Source organism: Micrasema longulum, unplaced genomic scaffold (genome assembly GCF_059751315.1).
Source record: "Micrasema longulum isolate JH-2025_06_02 unplaced genomic scaffold, ASM5975131v1 h1tg000011l, whole genome shotgun sequence".
Taxonomy (NCBI): Eukaryota; Metazoa; Arthropoda; class Insecta; order Trichoptera; family Brachycentridae; genus Micrasema; species Micrasema longulum.
Genome location: NW_028277219.1, coordinates 311,806 through 334,353, shown reverse-complemented (window position 1 = coordinate 334,353; position 22,548 = coordinate 311,806). Strand labels below are relative to the sequence as shown.

At 34.6% G+C, this 22,548-nt stretch overlaps 1 non-coding gene across 1 annotated transcript; it reads left to right on the top strand.

The window, feature by feature from the left end:
* On the top strand, nucleotides 1-72 carry TRNAP-UGG (transfer RNA proline (anticodon UGG)). The gene has a single exon. It is a non-coding gene; the product is annotated as a tRNA-Pro (tRNA).
* Nucleotides 73-22,548: the final 22,476 nt, after the last annotated feature.

The following is a 22,548-nucleotide window of genomic DNA, read 5'->3' as shown; positions in this document are numbered from 1 at the left end:
GGCTCGTTGGTCTAGGGGTATGATTCTCGCTTTGGGTGCGAGAGGTCCCGGGTTCAAATCCCGGACGAGCCCATTTTTTATAACAAGGTACAGAAAATTATTGATAAAAATGACAATTACTTTTAAATTATGTTTTACTAGTTTGTTCCATTTTTTTAAATGGTATTTAGGTACTTCAAAACGATAGAAACAAATATCAAAATTATTGTCGCAGAAGGCTAAATAAGCAGTTTACAATGGAGTCTTGATACTGACCTTAAATATGAAAGCAAAGTATGGTATTATGAAAGATAACAAGGATGAAAGTAACGTTAGTAAGTTCAGTGACAGGAAATTGAACACTCTTAAGGTCACAAAAGATAAATTTCTCTAAGCAAAAGTCGTACGTGTTTTCGGTAAAAAAAAATCAAACTACAGGAAAACCTCGTTCAAGTATTTTGCTGGGATCCCTTTTTGTAACCACATGACCAGAAATGTGTCAATGACTATTAAAAAAAAAACAAATGTCTAATATCCAGTACCGTCATAAATTGAAACAATGTCTTCGATGGGAAAATTGCGGTACATCGATGCATCACTCCAATAATTATTTTTTGTACATTTATTAGGAGGTTCATGATAGACGCCGTGCAACCTCCCCAGCATACTTTACCATATACCTGTACCATGACTGAAAAAGAGCATAATACACAGTTCTGAGTGTCAATGTTCAGGATGTTCCTGAGTGAGCAGAATTCATGACACAGCTTTCTTAATCTAGAAACCAGCGATTGGACATATGGGTACGCACTCACTCGCTGCAACGTTCGCCTCGTCCAACGCTGAACGCAAGGCGTACCAATTCACCAAAACAACACGATACGTGGACCGAGGTAACAATTCGAATATTCAGTCCCCGCCGTTGACTTTCAAAGACTTTCAACTTTCAAAAATCAACTTAATTCTTGTCACGGTTAAGTTTTACACTATTGTACGGCGTTTGATCGCTTTTGTATTTTGTATATAACAGTTGTTAAAGTGTAATATTTTATTCCTTACACGCAACCTTGCAACAAAACTTCGGTAAGCCAAAATCCAATAATTATACATTTACACAAAAATATTCCACCACAGACCTCTACCTCTCATCCTAGATTTTTGACAATAATTACTCCCAGATATCTAATGTAGTCAACTGATTTTAAAAGCTGGCACTGGCTGATTAAGGTGGTATTCAGTTGATGACCTGTTACCTATACCTACTGAACGTGATATATTTGGTTTTATCCACATTCAAAGTAAGTAGACTATTGTCTAGCCAAACAACAGATAAAGAGTGGCTTAAAAAAACATTATTCAAATATTAATGAATACAGAATAGAGAAAAACATGACATGATTAAATTTGATAAATACTTGAAGACGGGAGTGTTAAAATATTAAATATACAAAGTACATTATCGATTTATGTAAGTACTGTCGAAATCCTTTGTGATTATTTTTAATGCTCAGTTTAGTCAGCTCGTTAAAAAAAGGAATTGACAAATATAAAACAAACGTAATAGCCCTGGGTAGAAACGTGGGGCAAATAAGAGTAATGATATTAAGAATAATCATTCACATGTATTTTTGTAAGTAAATTTTAAGGACACTTTCACATACTTTTTTTTTATCTATCATTTACGAACGTATGATAGGTGCACAAATGTCGAGATCCGTGAAGTGTGTAAGGCTGAGACATGCATTATTGACAGAATCAAGAAAGGGGAGCTGCGTTGGTTTGGACATGCGAATGGACAGCGAAAGAACGGCTAAAAGGATCTACGATGCAAATGTTGACGGATGCAGAAAACGGGGAAGACCGAGAAAGACATGGCACGATCAAGTCCATCAAATACTTGAAGATGGACATGTCAAAAGTAGGAATAATCGACGTGCGTGCATGAGAAGATGTATGAATGTAGAGAAACCGAGGTCTGTATTCCAAGATAGAGTGTTATGGCGTTCTATCCTCTCTGCCTACCCCTACGGGGAAACGGCGTGATGGTTTGTTTGTTTGTATCTATTATTTGAAAGGAATCTTTTGACTAAAACCGTTACCTGATTCAGTCAGTAATATTAGAAAAATCATTGTCACGTATGACATTCCGTGCCTCGATTCCTATCATCTTCTGATTTTGTCAGTCCAAGACAGCAAACGAGTCGAGAGTTTTAAATACCTGAGAGTATACTTAATGGAAAATGGAAGAATGTAAATCGCGACACCTCAATTTAACCCAAAACAGCAAACTATTGAGTGTTGAGAATAGGTGCCTCAGTAGAAAACTAGATGTGAGGTGGTATGACTTTGTAAGAAATGTGGAAATAATACAACAGACGTAGCAAACTCCGATGACAACCGTCATCGACACGGCTGTCTGGGTCATATGTTACGGATGCCTCCCGAGAGCCTCAACCACGCTTGCCTAATTTACAAGGCATCAGGTTTTCGACGTCCTGGACGTCCACTGCTCGTTGTGGGCAAATTATGTCAGAACTGCGCGCGCGAACCTGACTTGAAAGGATGTACAGGAGTTGAAAGCAGACCGAGAGACCTAGAGGATGTTAGTGGACACGTTTTATTCCAATCAGGGAGCGAGCATGAAGTGATGATCATCTATGATAAAAGATTATTTGGAAATGAAAAAACACAAAATGGTTCAGTAAAAAAAAAATCACATACAATTTTAAACAACATATGTGAAGGTAAAAACGCAAATGTTCATTTTGTGTCCTGGCAGATGAAGAATACAGTTCTGCGTGTGAAATAAAACCGGAAGCCCAGATGTGGGTTTTCTATTCGTTGACTGTTTTTAAGAAAAAGTTCTGAATAAGTGGAGATAAGTCCGCCTCGTTGAGCAGTAATTGGCGCGTTCGCCTATTATTAACTACAATATTTCATTGATCTGAACATGCGCCTGAAGCACAAAACTGATAAACTTACTTTTGTGTAACATATAGAAATACACTTCGTTTAGTTTACCAACGCAGTTCCCTATGCACCATTGCGTGCGGAAAGGGGAATGACGATGATAAAAAATGTGAATATCCACAGGTATTTGTTATTAGAGATGTCTCATAAAAAATAAAAGCTTTTATTTTTGTGAATTATGGGAATCGGATTTGGGAAGTTTTATTAAAACTTTCATAAAGGCCGAAGGGGCGCGGCGTTCAGAGATTGAAAAGCGGAAATCTCGATATGAAAGCGTTTAAATTGTCCCCCAGTACCTACCTTGGCGTACCTCTACCCCGAGTTATTTAGTGGCAAACATTTCATATCGAGCCCAGAACAATATCCTGAGCCCATAAATAAGACGGTTACGATTTGTAGTTCAAAAACAAACCTTATTTATCGGCCGAAGTTGGTCTAACTATTGCTATTGGCTCCTGCTACGATCTTGTTATTTTCGCTCTCTCTATCTCCTTTCTTCTTCTCCTTCTGTCCCGTTTTAATAATTTCGTCAAGAAATATATCTGAGGCTAGCGCCAGAGGTTTGCCGGTATAAACGAGTGTATATGGAAGCCGCGGACGGCCCGGTAGAGACATTCTCCTCTAACAAGATTGCTCGTAAAAATTAATCACTTGTAGGTCAATAAGTAATCGGATCGTAAATAAAATTATCAATAATGTATATGTTCAAAACGAAATATAATTCATGTAAAAAAGAACCTTTAAAGATTTATTTTGTATTGTGTCAATCAATTTTGGAGAATGGTATTATCGGATGGGGTGGTGCGAGTGACATAGTTTTAAATCGTGTATTTGTTGCGCAAAAATCCCTAATTAAAATAATACTTAAAGTCTCGATACAGAAATCTACAGAAGAAATATTCCACAAATCACAAATTATGACACCAAAGCAATTGTACGCTAAAACAATACTCACTTACAGATTCAAAAACTATTCTTACTCAAACGAAAGACATAACCCCAACAATACAACACCTACAAATAATGATATAATCACTAGATCCTTAACACAAAGATAACTTTCATCATCATCATCATTCTGTTCCCGCACTTGATGGTGCACACGGCACTGTATTGGTACACCAATGCAGTGCTGTATGCACTGTACACAATAAAAAATAAAAGAAAAAGTTTTTTGTTTACTCGGACTTAAATATCCTTTCGCCGGCGCGGCGGATCCATACGGAGTAACCCCAGATCAGCCCTCCTTCTTTTCTTCTTCCGAACAAGAGAAAATAATTACAATATTAAAGAGTAAAAAAATGAAATACTATGTAGATACAGTTAGATTAAATTGTAATCATTATTTTTAATTAACTATTAATTTTTTACAGTTTTTAAATTAAAAATGCGGAAAATCATCGCAATAAGATATTTTACACGTAAAAGAAAGCCGAAGTCCACTTTCGTCATAAAAATGACATTTTAAGCTGAAATAAAAATCTGAAGTCCACATTGTTTTAATACAAAAGTCATTAGCAGTCCCAGATACACTATTTAAAAAAATGTACTGTTATTATAAAAAAAACATATTACATTGAATTTTCTTTAGAGATAATAATTATTAATTTATTTGAAATTATTATAAAAATAAAACTTTGTTATCAGTGTTACACAATTTTATTATTTTACAAGAACACAACCATAGTTTTGGGAGAGCACTCCTCCCATCGACGGGTGATATAAAACGAATATAATAAACACAGAATATTGTTTACAATGTCATAGAATCTAAACAAAAAATAAACAAATTAATCAGTAAAACTTGTGAATCAGAGAAATCAGTGAAAATTGTGTAAACACTGATAACATAGTTTTATTTTTATAATAATTTATAATGAAGTGTTACGAAGTGAATGCCGATTCAATTAAAAATATTATTTCATTTGGTTCAAAGGTTGGAAATCGCACAATAAAAAAATCTTGTTTCCTGAAAATTTCGGTCAATATGTCTGCTGTGGTTTCTTTATGGTACAAATATACATATTCGAAGCACTAACTTTCTCGTCAACTATATAATTATAAAAACACTTTTCTCAGAACACTTAAGTTTATTCAACTATTAAGTTTCAGAAAGCCGAGATTCTTCCATCTACAGATTGATTTATCCACAAATTCATTTATTAAACGTACCTGTTAAATTAAAATTTTGTTGCAACAGAGAGGGAAAACATTCTTGAGAAGGAAATATAGGAGTATGCCTAGACTCCCATATTCCTTTCTCAAAAATGTTAACCGTCTCTGTTGCAACAAATTTAAATATGAACAACTCCCTAGGGAGAGAATCCAGCCAGTCTGCAAGCATTTGGACTTACTCCAAACATTGTTGTACCTGTTAAAGTTATAGTGGCCTCAGTATTAATGTGGATATTTTTAACGGGATATTGCATTTTACCAGAAAATTTCTTTATCGAGTTTATTGGGATAGTTGCTGAATATTTATCTTGCGTGTTTTATAATATGTACCGCACGTTATGTATGTGCTTGTTTATTATTTTTTTCATTTTATTTATTTATACAAAGACATATATTACAAAAATAAAAACGTATGCCTAACTCTATGAGGTTAAGAGCTCCGTGTTCAGTTGGGATAAAACAAAATAGAAACCGGAAACATGTTTTATATATGCACGTGGATATGCGTATGCATATGAGTAAATGTATGAGTTCATATATGCGTGCATGGATGACTCAAGAATGTGTATTCGGTTTATTTTATTGAATATAATTATTTTTTATTTGTTCTTTAAGGTTCATTTTTTAAATCTTATTTTAAAATATTTTTACAGTGTAACGCAAAACTGATAAAATCATTTATACCCATGCACAGGCTATGCCAATTTATGGTTTTGTTTTCTTATTGTTTTACTCTATTGTATGTTATGTTAATTATTTTCAATTACAATAAATGTAAAAACAAAAAAAAACAACATTTTATGCGTATAATAAAAATAAAAACGCTTTATTTGTAACCTCTTAAGCGATTGAAAAAAATACTCTATATAAATGTGAAAATACTTTTTCCGGTATTGAAAAAAAGTAGGCACGAATAAAATATTTAAAAAAATAAGAAATAAGGTAGATTTAATATTTTTAGTGGATTTTTATAATTCTAATGAGTAAACAATTAATGCATGGAAAACAAGTTTTTATTAATAATTTTCAGGTTTAAAAACGAGTACCTACCTACAAATAAAACGACTCACATTTTGCATTACGTCATACGCTATGCCCGCCAAGTGCACTTCTAACAAGCATTGCGCAAAAGTACGGTGCGGTAACGTAACGCGTACCGTTCTTCCAAAGGGACGTAAAACGACTCTAACGAAACGAAATCATCGTAGAAAAGTAAAATAATGAAAAAAGGCTGAAAATACACTATTATAGTGATGGTTCTTTATCAGGTAAAATATTTTATTTTTCTAAATTAGGAAATATTTGCGATCTTGTTATTTACTCAAATGTATTATAAACAAATAAAACGATTCACTTTAAATTTCAGATCATTACTTTGTGTTGCTGTATCTCGTAAAAACACTATTATTTTTGTAAATTTCTTTATTGTTTTAAACTACGTTGAATTAGTGCGCGTTGATGGTGACACTTCACGAGAAAAGCCATTTTACTTAAGTAGATGTATGAATAACGTTTTCCTCTTCCAAAGCAGGTGACTATATTTGCAGTAAGGATTACGTTTTGCAATATCTTGAAGGCTTGTTTGCAACTGGATGGATGTTCTTGCCTCACACTGTGTGTCGTGTGAATGTGAGTAATATAATTTTCCCCGGTTATGAACGGAAAGCCCATTTCACATGTAACGTCTGAATCCACACGGCACGATGAAAATAGGGAAGATTGACATTTAATATATATTTTTGTATTAACTCTCAAAAGGCTGTGTTACAAAATTATTTTACACGCCGTGATTTAACACTATGTTACCTCAAACAAATTTAAATATGATATCTGGTCTCCATATTATGATGTTCACATCAAAAATATTGAATCAGTTCAACATCGATTTTTAAGAAATATAGGCTGGATTTTTGGCTTATCCAGAGACCAATATATGTATAACTAGCTTAAATATATCTTCTCTTCAAAACCGTCGAAATAAATCCGACCTTTTAGTTCTATTTTAAATTCTCAACTCACTCTTTGATGTGCCTGAACTACTGAGTTCAATAAAATTAAATATCTCAACTAGAAAACTCGGAAAAAACTTACTCTTTCATACCGATAACCATAGAACAAACTATGGTTTTCATTCCCCTATGCCCAGAATTTTTAGGTCTGCCAATAAACACACCAGTCTTGATTTCTTTGAAAACAAGTTTTCTTTTTTTATACAATCACTGAATCAAATTCAGTTATAAACATCTCTTTTCCGCTTCCACTTCCACCAATTCTACTATATACCATTGTGTCTTTCTACTTTCTTTTACAATATTTTTATATGTTTTAACATGTCCTTAAAAATGCCCACAGGGTGTATATATAAATTGTGATGTTCAAACAATAAAAAAAAGATATATTGTTAAATGTTTCCTTTTCCATAATTTGTAAAAATTGTACTACAATTTAGCCCTGTTACAGTAAAATAAATTTTAAAAACATATAAACGCTTGTCATATAACTAGTGTGCACTCCTGTTTACTACCAATAACCCCCTTATTAATCGAATTTGTTCTTTTGTGCTTGTCTCTTTCACAGAAACACCGGCCACAGAACGGCGTCTCTGTTTTCCATTATATAAGTTCTATTCTCGTGCTCTTTCTCATAAAAAAAGATTTATTGCGGTATTGCCGTCACTTTCATTCGTATAATTATTATTCACAGATTAAAACAGTAATATTTAATACGAGATAATTTTTTTTATATCAAAATCTAGCATAATTATACAAAATTATATGTAAAAATCTACTGTGAAAGACTTCAAAACATACAAGTTCACAATATAAATAAATAAGAGAGATATATCAAGTCTTGTATCATTTGCAGACTCGTGTTACACCGCAGCCACAGAAGAGTTTAAAATAAAATATTTATTCACTTACTCTCAGTTAAAAATCTTGCGAATGAAAATTAAGTGAAGATTTTTCGGCCTTATGATGTATGTTGTAGTCAGCTTACCATTAAATAAATAAAATGGAATAATTTATTATTGTAACAAAGACTACCGATACTTAAATCCACAAATTAAAAATAACCAGTGGCGGGTTTCATTGTATTCGTGTCATCTTCGAAACCCGTAATCTTTACTAAAAAATTAAATGTATTTTTACAAAAATATTAATCAGAGAGAATTCAAAATTACGTAATTAAAAAAAAAATATATAAAGCTCCCAACTAGTCACGAAAATGTCATGAAATCTATAAAACTGATACCTGGTTATTCTTGATTAGTTATAACCCTTCTTTTATATTCATAATAAATTATATTGATGTTTGTTGTTGATATTTCTTGATAAAACTCCATAGTTAATGATTATGAAAAAAATACTAATAACTAAGCCCCGTTTGATTGAATTATTTACTACTAAAATAATGTAATTAACGTAAAATTAACTATCAAAAAGAATAACTGCAATGTCAAAGTATTGTGCTAACTTTGTCTGATAAAATGTGTATTTCTCACTCTGTTGTATTTCGCCATGTGTTCTTTTCCCACCTTTTAAATAATAAAAGCTTAATCCCAATTTCGGTTCAAAAACTCCCAAAAATGAACGGTTTAGCAAACTAGTTGTAAATATTTATGTTTTCTGTCCCCTGTTAAAATACTTTTTTGATCTTATCTCCAAAATATGTTATGAATATTAAACACTGTACGCGTTGTAAACAATTCACCAGTCTTGAAGATGTCTACATAGGCGAAAACGCTAGTTGGTCAAAATAATAAAAAGTAAAACTTGACCAAGAAGTTTCATTGATAAGTTAATTTATAATTTTATCATAATCATAATAAATTACCAAAATTTATAACGTGAAAACGTAAATATTTTCAACTAAAAAATATCAAACCACTTTATGCTATTTTGTCGTGCCGTGTGGAATTTTACGATCGTTTGAAATGGGTCGCACTCGGTTGGAATATGAAACACGGGACTCGGCAACGCACGCGGGACTTGGTAAGGTATACTAACTTTATCACGCGGATTGTGTGATGAAATTCACTAAGAAAGGGTCCGTAGAAAGAAGGTCGATTATTAAAAAAATAAAATAGAAATCAAATTTAGATTATTGGTATGAGTGTAGTATGACGAACTGATAAAGGGGTTGGTGAGGGTTGTCACTACAGCCCTCGCATAATTTTGCATGAAGAACAAATACCTTGCTAGAATTAACCTTTCCGAAACTTTTACAAGTAGGTTCTGCAGTGCAGATGAGAAAACTCCAATGCACATCAGTGAATGTGATGCTTTGCATAAAAGGGAATTATTTTACCTTTACTGGGGGGTACCTGTAATCTTAACTTAGAACATGTTACTCGTTACCTTTGACAATTTACATAGAGCATGAGACATCCTCAGAGGCGGAGCTTGTTTACTTGCTGTCGCGTCCAGGGAATACTCCTATATTCGTCAGTGAAAACGAAGGGAACTGAAGCTACCAAAAAAGTCCTTTTCAATTTATTACATATTATGGCATTTAAATCATAAAGTGGACAGGCATAAAATTAGCATAAAAATATACAGTCATGTGGCAGAGGATCTTTAAAAATACGTTTAACAAGACAAAAAAGTTTTCCGTGGTATTTCATATATAAATGGCTTGGGATTACTCCGGTACCACTTCATTATACATAAACAGGACCAAGATTTTTCAACAAGAACAAATTCAGCTCTTTAACCGTTCCATATAAAAGTAATACTATGCCGGTTTCCAATACCTTAGCGAGAGGAATACAAAGAACACATCTACTCCGGGCATTACCGACGGAGTCGTAAAATGATGTATTTGAAGAATTTCTAGACCAGTCGGTCTATTCCTACAAAGCGTAAAATGACATAACTAATCATTTTCTATCGATACGATGCAGAATGGGTACATATAGAGCTTATATAAACGATCCTCGCGCGGGGTAGGATCCCACAGCTGAGCCAGGATTCCGAGGGCGTTGAACAGCTGGTGACGCGGGCGCAATTTTGCCGGCGTGTTTGGATTCCAGCCTCCAAGGGGAACGAGGGTCGGTTGATATATGTGCTAATAATCTTAACTCCTTTCGAAGAGTTTACTAATATTTTTTAAGCACGTAATTATAGCCAAAATAATTCAGATCCAGATGAAGCTAATAAAAAAGTTTTCAGTAAATTAAAGAGAAGTGTTGATTGAAACATAAAATAAATCTAAAACGCTAGAGGTTTTCTGGTGGACTTAAACAAATTTTCTTTAACAAAACAATAGAAATTGCAATGTTTGTATTTATTACGTAGGTATAGGACACACAATTTTCAGTTAGGCGTAATATACGAGGATCGCGGATGTCTGCATTGTTTGCGGAGCGCTGAAATGCGGATGGCTTTAATAAATGTCACGTGCAGTCTTTTCTCGCTGAAAGAAAACCATTCCAGTTTGTTTTCAGGTAAGCCCGAAAGGAAGTCAAATTCATATTTCACTGTTTTCAGGAAATAATTTATATTTGTTTTTATTGCGCGCCGAAAAGCGGAAATACGTTTCGTGATATAAGCATGGTTTTATTAAATGTAAGAAGTTAACCGTTTTCTATATCGATATTAAAAACGAAAAATTGTTTGAATTTATTGCAAGAGAGAATATGCTACAATTATATGGAATCCTTAATATAATATATATATATATAAACAACCTAGAAAAGATACATAAGAAATGTGTTAATTTGATCAAATGCAAATTTCATTATACACCAAATTTAATTCAAACTTTGGAGTATAGAAGAGTGATTGCATATCAATTATTCCTGTTTATACTAGTAAACAACGTTGTAGACTGCCCTTTACTCACAAATTCTTGAGAATATCTTGTACCCAACAGAACTCCATACTACATTTAATTTGCCAGTACCTAGGACTAACTCAAGGAAAAACTACTTTTTCTTTGGAGCATGTCATTATTATAATACTGTTCTCTCCGGTCACGCAGATATTTTTCATCGTTTTAAATGAAATAAAGAGTATTGATTGATTTGTTTTTTATTTTGTAGAACTCCATCAGTGTTTGATTTCTAATATTATAAGTAGAAATATCTCTCTGCCTACCCTTACGGGGAAACGGCGTGATAGTTTGTTTGTTTGTGAAATATAGAATATTCCTTATAGACAGTACACCTGTTTAGTTATACAATGCTAGTAATTATGTATGTATATTCATTATTATATTTTGTACCTTTTACATTATTTTTTATATCACTGTTTTCTGTTCTGTTCTTTTGAAATTTTTTAAATTTTCTATTTACTTTATTTTTATATTATTAGCAACTTCCAAGTGGTTAATTTAATTTTCCATTTACTTTATTTTTATATTATTAGCAACTTCCAAGTGGCTTACATTTCTCAATTTATAAATAGTTTTTATTTTGATGCCTATAATGTACTTAATCAATAGTTTACATCGCTGTCGAAAATTTATATTGACTGTTTTCACAAATTTCGTTTATATAATATATTCCTATTTTCTGTATGCAACATATGTGCAAACTGTTGTTTTTTCCCAAATAAATAAATAAATCATTTTTGGGAAGTGAATATGGAAGTCTAGGCATTCACAGGGCACATGGTCCTGTTATTGGCTGGTTTGAGCGACTACTTTAAAGACTGCGTAACATTGACCATTTGGCTTACATTTAAACATCCACATTTCCTCATTTTTTCCAAAGCGCACTGACAAAAGATAAGTTGTTCTCTGAAACTGGTTTTTAAACGATCAAAGAAATTATTTTAATTGAGGTTATATACAATATTGAAGTTTGTAAACAAAATACTGGATTTTACCCTCAAGGGAGTAATTAAGATTAATGAACTACAAATGAGATGGAGAACATTTTTGAGTGGAAAGTATGGAGGTCTAGGCGTTTACAGGGCTTATGAGCTGCCGTTGGTTGGTTTAAGTGGCTACATGACGTATTGTGAAATATTCACCATTATGCATATAAACACCACCGCGCGCCCGTCAGCGGCCACATTGTCCTCGTGTGGACACGCCCGTGCGTACAGGACCTTGGGACAATAGCGATTTGTTTGACGTGAACGAGTGGCTCACTAAAAAAATATGTGCCTGAAAATGGCGGCAGAGATAAATCATTTTTATTATTAAGTTCGTCCTTCAATAATCTCAATATATCTTGGTATAAAATTAATGTTATTTTTCGTGAATTGGCTTGTGACAAATGCCGTCTTGTATTCATTTTTGCTGGGCTCACGTGTGAACCACGGCCAAATTGTCCAAGCGTTCTGTCCTGCCAGGTCGAGGCAGTTCAAGGAGTTGGGACAAGACAATATGTCACATCTAAACAGCCCTTTAAAAATAAAATGATGATATTGCGAATGAAAAAATATAATTGCAGTTGAAATGCGGTTATGGTAGTGAAATAAAATAATAAATATGACAATATCATGATATTTCTTTACTTTTTATGAGGCTACAGCTTTAAAAATAAGGTGAAAAGTGGGGTTTTCCTTTATTTATATGTTTGTTGTATTTTCCTAGTAAATAATTGAATGTATTGGTGTTTTGTTTCCTGCTTTGTCCTTCGGCTTTCTATTCTGATAGCGTATGTTTCCTGCCGATTTTGAGATTTATTATATTACTGGGATAATTTATTGCGCAATATCGCGGAGTATAAACATAACTTGATCGTGACATTTGATAAATTTACATGTCCTCTGTGATTTAGAGATTAAAACGGGATATTCTGATTTAATCATATCATTAAACTGCGTATTTTGTCCGCGTTAGTGAGTTTAGCTAGAATAGTTATGCCTCGATGCTCTAAATCCCCTGACTCGAACCTGTCGTACCAAGTCATCGAAAGGGTCGAGAGTTTCAAATACCCGGGGGCATATGTTGCGGAAAATGGCAACTTTAAAAAAAAACTGGGAGTGCGGCTAGTAATAGCAGGCGCCACATTCAATAGTTTAAAGATTGTTTGGAGATCGGATATTTGCTAAGTGAAAACCAAATACCGCCTATATACCACCTGTTCTCCTGTACGGATGCGAATCATGCCACCTCACTAGGGCCCAAAGGAGCGAAATTCTGAGTTTTGAGAATCAGTGTCACAGAAGAATATTGGGTGTGCGGTGGTTTGATTTTGTACGGAATGAAGTAATAAGAGAACGGACGCAGCAAACTCCGGTGACAACTGTCATCAAGCGGAGGCGATCCGGTTCGCTTGGCCATGTGCTGCGGATGCCTCCTGAGAGCCTTAACCACGCTTGCCTACTTCACAAGGCAGTAGGTTCTCGACTTCCTGTACGTCCACGTCCACGAATGAAGGAATATTATTTGCAATGTCATCGCAAGCTCGGTTCAGCATATTCCAACTTTGTAACTTAATGTCAATGACTTGTCGGTGCGGTTCGTTCGATATAAAGTTACTCGTAAACTTGATTAAAACTTCTCCCGTCATTCAATCAACTTGTAATCTAATAACCGTACATAAAGAAATTTTCCATTGCATAGAAAACATTAAATTGAGATTTATGTTGACAAGCTTGCTTATACTCAACATCACCATTAAACCTGATATTTTTAACTTAAAGTATGGTTTATAAAAATCAACTCTATTTAATTATTTCCAAGATAATGAACGGCAACATACATTGGTAAGGCTATATTTATGCACCTATAATATATATTTTGGATTTCTGTTTACTTCTTTTCTACTTTTTATATATTTGTGCAAATATACATTTTTTGGATTGTTTTTTTAAATAATATTGACGTTTTTTATGATATTTATTTATTAATTTACACGCCCTACGGGCTTTTACATATATTAGAAATACATTTGAGTGCAGCAGTGAAACATAAGTATGTTAATTTAGTTAAAATTAAAGATAACATAAGAATAACTAATAGATACAATAATAAGAAAAATAAAGGAAATGTACCAGCATAGGTTTATATATGTACATAAAAAAATATTTAATAAATTTACATATAAAAACATACACACATATATACAAATGCATATGAATACATACACACACACACACACATACATACATACATGTACATATAAAAAAAAACTAAATAGATACCAAGTTAAAGAGAAAAAACATTTTTTCTCATGTTAAAAATGTTAATATTTATAAATATTTATGTTTTCTGTTCTTTGTTAAAATACTTATTTGATCATCTTATCTCCAAAATTATAAAACCTGTTAACGTTGTCAATAATTTACCAGTCTTGAAGATGCCTACTTAGGCGAAAGCGTTCGTTGGTCAAAATAATAAAAAAGTAAAACTAAACCAAGAAGTTTCATTGATAATAAATAGCCACTAATGTAATTGTAGACGAAGAATTAAAACTAAAAATTGAGGTCAACATGGAAAAAATACGAGAATATCAGAGAAATGCCATATACAACTTTCTAAAACAAGACAAGGACAATCAAGACTAATGAACCAGGGACTGAAATTATACAATAAACTACCAGACAAAAATAAACAAAAGACAAAAGAAAAAATATTATTTTGAACAACAGAGTATGAATGAAGAATGTTTATATTATTTTTATAAAATGAATGTAATAATCTGTAATGTAATGAATAAATTTTCAAATAAAAAAAATAAAAAAATCCGCAAACATAATTGTATTCTTCATTCGCCTGGACAAAGAGATACTGTAAAAAATACATTGGCAACTATTTTCGTAAATAAATAAAGTAAGTACTTGACGTTTGAATATATTTGTGGGAGTAAAAAGGGAACTGATAGGCATCATTGTGTTTATTTTATTTACAGAGTAATGGAGTTGTTTTTCTTTCTGAGCCACACATAACTCGGTAATTTAGAAAGTTAGATCCCCAAGTTTGTGGGTTCGTTCGTCTTAATTCTCTTAGCAGGAAGCCAGAGTAGTTGTAAGATCTCCAGTAAACATGTTTGTAGTTGAAGAACGTCCCGATAATACGGAGTGGTACTTATGTATAATATTATATAATGTGTACCGAAGCTTACTGAAGTATTCTAACAGTCTTTAATGAACCAGCTCTTATTAAAAAAAGGAAAAATTGTTTTTTAAAAGTAATTTTTACATTGTCTTTTGTATGCTGATGATGCCATGCTTCTTGTTGACAACAAATAGGACTTACACTTCTTGGTAACGAAAGTTTACGATGTATTCAAGGGAAGCGATTTGCTGATGTATGTCGATAAATCGAATGTGATGGTTTTTGAAAGAATATGATCAAATGTAAATTCACTGAGAATAGGGTTATACTGAAACAGGTAGAGGAATTTTCATATCTGGGAAGCATGTTTACTATGGATGGAATTATGGGCACGCACTCACGCTGCATTTTTATCACTTACAACACCATGTAAGACACATCGGAACTGCTCGACGTCGACACGATCAAAACCCCCCAGAATCTTCGTGTCCCTCGTTGGCTTCAGTTCAGTTGTCCTTTTTGCTCTATCTCTCTAAAGCTTTCAAAAACCCAAATAATATAAATTCGTGTCACGGTTCATTCATTTAGTGTTGTATTTAATTAAATCGCTTTTTGTATTATCTTGAATTTATCATACTATCTATTAAACCTCAGAACAATGTAAGTGAATCTTTAATTCAATCTCACGGAAACTTACAACAAAAACTGCAGTAAGTCAAACTTACTATTTCATTTGAACAAAAGAGATTTCATTATCACTACAGAATGATTAAATTGAAAGGAAGGTGAGTGCCGGAAACAAGAGGCAAAATTAGAAGTTCACAAAATTAGAGTCCTTGTGCCGATTCTGATGTAAGAAAGGGAAGCGTGGACTTCAAAAAACATGGATGAAATTAGGCTTTTTTTTTTTTTTTTTTTATATATGAAGTTGCATTATTCAATACCTTGCTTGCAATGTACAAGGTTAATATACACTTCAAAGCGACAGCCATTAACTTGTTTACTTAAAAATATTTACTTTACTGAAAAACTTTATTTCGTCACTTTATAAAAGGATCAGTAAGATGTCTCGGCTGTGACCTGTTTCAAGAGGTAAGGACAGAAAACTCGTCAGAAGAAGGCGGACCGTTGCCATTCGTCAACAGATCCTCCGATCCACCTGAACAGTGTTCGGCATTTGGTGTCCTGCTATCATTGATACCTTTTATTGCCTTCACTATATCTGTCATGTATAATGATACCTCTCTTGACAAGTCCCTGTGACTAATCACTACATGCACGTCGTGTAAATCCTCATTTAGACTTCTGCATCGCGCCTCCAGTTGCATTCTCTGCAGACTAAAAAAGGGGCAATGCATCAATAGATGGGAGACATCTTGGAGAGTAACATCATCGCATGGGCAAGTGTTGATCTCAGATATTTTGAATCTGTGTAAATAACTCATAAATCCGCCATGTCCTGTCAGGATTTGTGTGAGTTCGTATCCTGCACGCTGCAGTTTCCTAAATTCAAAAGCATGGTAAATAGATGGAAAAAACATTTTTGTTACCTTTCCTGTGGGTTCTGCTAAATAGCGATCATTCCAGAGCTGTAAAGTTCTGCTTCTTATTTTTCTCTTAGCAAAACTTATTGGGAAGTCAGCAAAATCAGGAACTGTTTTTTTTAATGTTGCTTCCCGAGCCTTTTCGTCAGCTCTTTCATTGCCAATTATTCCGCAGTGTCCTCGAATCCAGCCAATGTACACATTTTGCGATCGATTTTTTAATATCTGGATATCAGTTCGTATACTCATGACCATTGGGTTCACCGAATTACGATCCGCAATCGCGTGAATACATGATTTACAGTCTGTCAAAATCGTTATATGTTTCCATCTATTAGGCGGTTTTTTTAAAGCGTAAGCTATAGATTCTCTAATAGCGTATATTTCAGCCTGAAATACTGAGCAAAAGTGATCGAGTTTAAACTTCCTGGCAGGCAGTTCTCTTACGCCATCGTAGGGTACAAATGCTGCACCTACTTTGCCATTTAAAAGACTGCCATCAGTGAAGATCCTCAATTCGTTCTCTTTCATGTCAGGCAGCGTTTGGTCATTGAATCCATAGTCTATCTGGTATCGCTCCGCGGGATGAGGAAGGGAGAAAAAATTTCCGGTTCCCTGATAAAACCTGTCAGTTGGCAAGTCTTGCAGAGTGAGACTCTTCTTGACCTCATAAGCTTCTGCAAGCTCCTTGATTCTAAGATCGAGTGGCATGAAGCCGCTAAGAACCTGAGCAGACACCAAGGAGATTGTTCTATAGCCCTTGCAAGACCTGATGGCAATTTGTCTCTGAATGGAGTCCAATTTCTTCCTGTTATATTTTTTATTTACCGCATCTACCCACACACTTGAAGCATATGTAATCAGGGGCTCGACCGCTCCTACGTACATTTGCTGCATTACCTCCGGTGATGCACCCCATGTTGGTTTAGCGGCCTGAACAAGTTTGTTTGTAATAGCCGCAGCTTTTTTACAAACATTGTCAATATGTTTAGACCAATTCAGGTGGCGGTCTATGGTTATACCTAAAACTTTAAAATGATCGACGAATTCCAACCGGACTCCATTCATGTGGATGATGGGCTGCTGGTCTTTTCTTCTAGAAATGAACATTGCATTTGTTTTTTCTTCAGCAAAATTTAGTTTGGCTTTTAATCCCCATTTTGTTATAATCTCTAGAGCATCTTCCGTTTTCTTTACGAGTTCATTTATTTTGTCTTCTACAACTATTAATAGGAGGTCATCTGCAAATGCAGTCAGTTCGACTCCACGGCCTAAATCCTTCTGAAGGACATCATCTACAATGTAGTTCCAAAAACTTGGTCCACATGAGGATCCCTGAACACACCCCTTGGTCGTGATTTTCTCAAGTGCAGCATCAAAGTGTGACAATTTAACTCTTCTTTGGTGATGGTAACTTTTTACAAGCATAAACAGGTTTCGAGGGCACCTTTTCCTACTTAGTTGGCACATCAAGAATGGCCACCAAGCATTATCGAAGGCTCCGCGGATGTCGAGTGAGATCGCTATTAATATTTTTTTATCATGCAGCGCCGTTCTAATTATCTTGACGGAAGCGTTGAGAGCATCTTCCGTAGATTTTTGAGGGGTGAATCCAAATTGTTTTGAACTTAACTTACCTTGACGATGAAAATTCCAGTTTATTCTATTGATGATCAATTTTTCCAGCACCTTACCAAACACTGAAATGAGGCCAATCGGTCTGTAGGATCTGATATCTTGTAAGTCATCCTTTCCTGGTTTTGGTATAACTATGATCTTTGCAATTTTCCAGCGAGTTGGAAAATGACTTATTCTAAGACATGCATTATACAAACTTGTTACTAATGATCTATCCACGTTAAAAAAATGAAGGCAAATATCAGCGGTGAAGTGATCCTCTCCCGGTGCCTTACTCGAATTTATATTTGTTATTATATCTTCTATCTCTTCTTCCGTGAATAGTGGATCGTCATCAGTATAAGGTATTACTTCTGCCATCCGTTTGATTTCGATTTGTTCTCGAGTTTCTTGCTGCGTATCATCGTCTGGAAAAAACTTCCGTAGTAGTCGCTCGGCAGTTTCCTCAGCCGATGCTAGATGTTCGCTGCCGTCTTTCAGGGTAGCTAATGGGATGTTCCTTCTTCCTTTAATCAGCACTCTGTGAATTGCAGTCCATGCTGTTTCCCTGTCTTGTGAAGCGCAGTAACTTTTCCATGACTCGGTTTTGGCATTTTCTATAGCGTTCTTGTAATCTTGTTTTGCTTTTAAATACTCAGGAAGTGTTATTGTCTCTCTTCTAATTCTTCCTGAGTTCTGGAGCTTGTGTTTACATTTTATCGCAATTTTTTTAAGCTTGTCAAGTTCGACGCTCCACCATGGGCAGGGTTTCCTTTTATAAGGTTTTCTAATTGGTATGCTTGCCTTGCACGATTCACTTAATATGTCCATCAAATTGGCAATTTTTGTTTCCAAGTCAAGCGTGTTTTTACATTCGGAAAACGATTCTTTTGTTATTTTTCGAATCCTTTGTTGGCATTTTATGTCTTTAGAAAATTTCTCCCAATTAGCTTTTTTGGTATTGTAAATGGCAGTTTTTGAATCCGTAGGGTTCCATGTTCTAGCAGAAATTTCGAAAGAAATAGGATTGTGGTCACTGAGTTGATTAAAGTTGGGTTCCACCTTCCATTTATCAACACTGTCTAATAAGCTAGTGGAACAGAATGTCAAGTCAATAACGCTCTTTAAGTGACGGTTTCCACGGTAGGTATCGAAAGTAGGCTGATTGCCATTATTTAAGGTATGCAGATTTAGTTCCGAGAAAAAATCTGCAACTTCTTCCCCTCTCCGATCTGTTCTCGTACTACCCCACCAAACATTTTTAGCGTTCAGGTCTCCTCCAATAAGAATATTGTTAGTCTTGAGATGTCTCAGCTTATTGAGGATTGGAGAGATGTCAGAGTTGGGTTCAATATATATGGATCCAATAATAACAGGTCCGACTTCTGTGGCTATTCTCACCAGTGTAGTATTGGAATCACTAAATTTACTCAACAAAATACCACACAAATTGGATTTGCAAAAGACTACTGCTGCTTTGCAGATTGGCTTGGAAGATGTCACTGTTTGAAAAACAGTAACTCCTGAAGTTTTAATTCTGCCAGAATTGCCCGTGTAGGGTTCTTGAAGCAGCAGTATATCGGCTTCCATCCTGTTGGCGAATGCTTCTTCTTGTGCCGCTTTGCAGCGGCCCAAATTCCACTGAATTATTTTAACCGCGCCGTCGGCAATAACTTGGATCCCCTCATTTGATACCCGAGTCGTGTTAGCCATAGTTGATCCTTTCCATGGTGCGGAGCACAATTCTTGCACGATAAGGACAGTCCCTGTCATTGGCTCTGTGTTTCGAGGCGTCGGTCTTTCCTTTTACCATCTTGACACAGTTCCAGCAGCGATACTCCTCCTCTTTATCTTTATTTGTGCAAGTTGAAGAAATTAGGCTAAATGCTGTCAAAATGAAATTTATCACGCAAATGTCTGGTAAAACTGTGTATGATAAGAGCTCTGCGTTGGTTTGGACTTGTAAAGCAAATATATATAAAAATATATATTTTGCGAATGTTGATGGATGCAGAAATAGATGGAGACCGAGAAAAACATAGCATGACCAAATCAAATAAGCACTTAAAGACAAATATGTCAAAAGTCGGATGCGTGCATGGAAATATGTATGAATGTAGAGGAAACAAGGTCGTATGCAAAAGACAGAGTGATATGGCGTTTTATCCTTTCTAACTGCCCTTATAGGAAAACGGCGTGATGGTTTGTTTGAACTTTACATTTTTTTCTTGGCGTTAATATTTTGAAAAGTCTCTAAAAACTTTAGAATATGCCAGTAGTAATGTTAACACGGTACCCGTTTTTTTCATTTCGCGCCCCTAAGAGTATAGGCGCTGACTGAGGATTTAGGCGAATGGGTATCTGCACATTGTTTTTCTGACATCTCTCGCAAATGCCTACCCGATTGTGAGAAAAAGACAGCTGCACGTCGGACTAATTACGCCTAACTATAGTAAAATTGACGTTTCGCTGTCCCGATTCCGCACCCCAAAACCGAACCGATTAGGTTAGTTAAAATCAAATTTTCTGTATCGGTACTTTTTGCGTTTTTCAAAAATAGTTATATTTTTATATCGTACGTCCGAAGACAAAAGTTAAGCTTTTAAGGGTTTTTGGATGGTCCTAGTTCCCATTAGAAACAATTATTATAAAAAGATTAAACTATACGGACACGCCAATAGTAAATATTTTCACTCTGTAAAAAAATATCGCTTCTCTAATGCCAAATATTTTGATTATTATTAAATTCATTCATGAAGAATTAAAAAAATATTTTAAAAAATATACGTTTTTCTGTTATGCCTACATTTTGTAAAAACAGTTTTTTTTCTAAGCATATAATAATAGCAAAGCAAATAACGTTTTTAAAAAAGAAAAAACTTCAGGTTGTTTTAGTTATTTTTATAAACAAACAACGTAACGATGTCCTTCAAACACTAATAAATCCGTTAAGGGTGTATTTTGGGGGCATTAAAGTGGTTCGCCCTAACGAGCCCCAAACTGTCACCTACTTCGTAGCAGTATACAATATAATATACATAGCTGGAAGTGTGGTGTATGGAATGGAAGTTCCACTAACCATTCGGCTCTAGAAAGGGTTGTTAGGGCGTTATAACTCTAACTTACCCTAAGGGTTGTTAAGCTGGATCATCCCTTTATCGTATTATATTATTATTCTAATCAAATACAATGCGAATGCCAAACTATCATTTAAGTGGTGTAATTTCGTAATAGGACACATAATCTTAAAATTTAAAGTTATTCAAAATGAAATGATATTAATTTTCGTTTTTTTTGCGTTTATTAGGTCAGGTTACTTCGTCTATAAAACGTGTAATACGATTATAATTTATTATTGTATTGATGAATTTAAAACCACTTTAATATAAAAAAGTACGAATTTATTATTTTTTTATGTTTGGCAATCACGAGGGGAATCTTCCCCTTCAAGAAGAATAACCTTCCTTTTTTAAACCTCAACCTGTCAGCGCTTAAAGTCTCCATGGGTTACCAAAATATGATATTGACTAGATTATCCCCGTTTTATCAGCTCACTGTAAATGCAATATTAATTAAGTATTTGATAAGGTTTTTAAAAAAAATAAGAAATACACTGTAGATATTAAAAAAATATCAAGACTGTTTACAGTGTTTCTAATAAATAAATATTTCTATAGTATGAATGTGGTTTGAGCCGTCATGCGTCAGTAGGGTCGCAGTGACAGCTTGTCACATCTTGCTGGAGGGTGTGATTCTATTAAATGCTGCGAATGCCCAGTTGCATTCCACCGGCAATACTACTGACTAGTCCAACTCGTTAGCGTCCACGTCACGAACCCTGGGCAATGGGATCACACTCATAACGGTGTGATCACAGCAGATAACGAGAAAATGAAAGGCGGTTTCTTGCGCCTCCAAACCAGAACCAACTAGCTAAAGGAAGGTAACCCTGAGAAAAAAATTTACCACAGAAGGCAACTGGAAACCAATATGGTATTTTTTTCCTAGGAATTTCTATGACGAGTACATCCAACAAGCAGTTGTACTGGCCTCATAGTAGCGCAGGATCGAGATGCTTTTGTCGTAGTGATTGCCAAAGTCGCGTTAGGGTACCTGATAAGGCACCGCAAGAAGAAAAAAATATTAAAAACGAATATTTAGAAGATGCAATCGAACAAATTGAAATGTAAATAACGTAAGTAATAGACACCATTACTAATATATTTATGAATTTTTCAAATAGTTTATTTTTAAAGTTTTTTGTCAGCCTGTAAGAAATTGTAAGTGGCAATAAGTCCGCCATTCAACG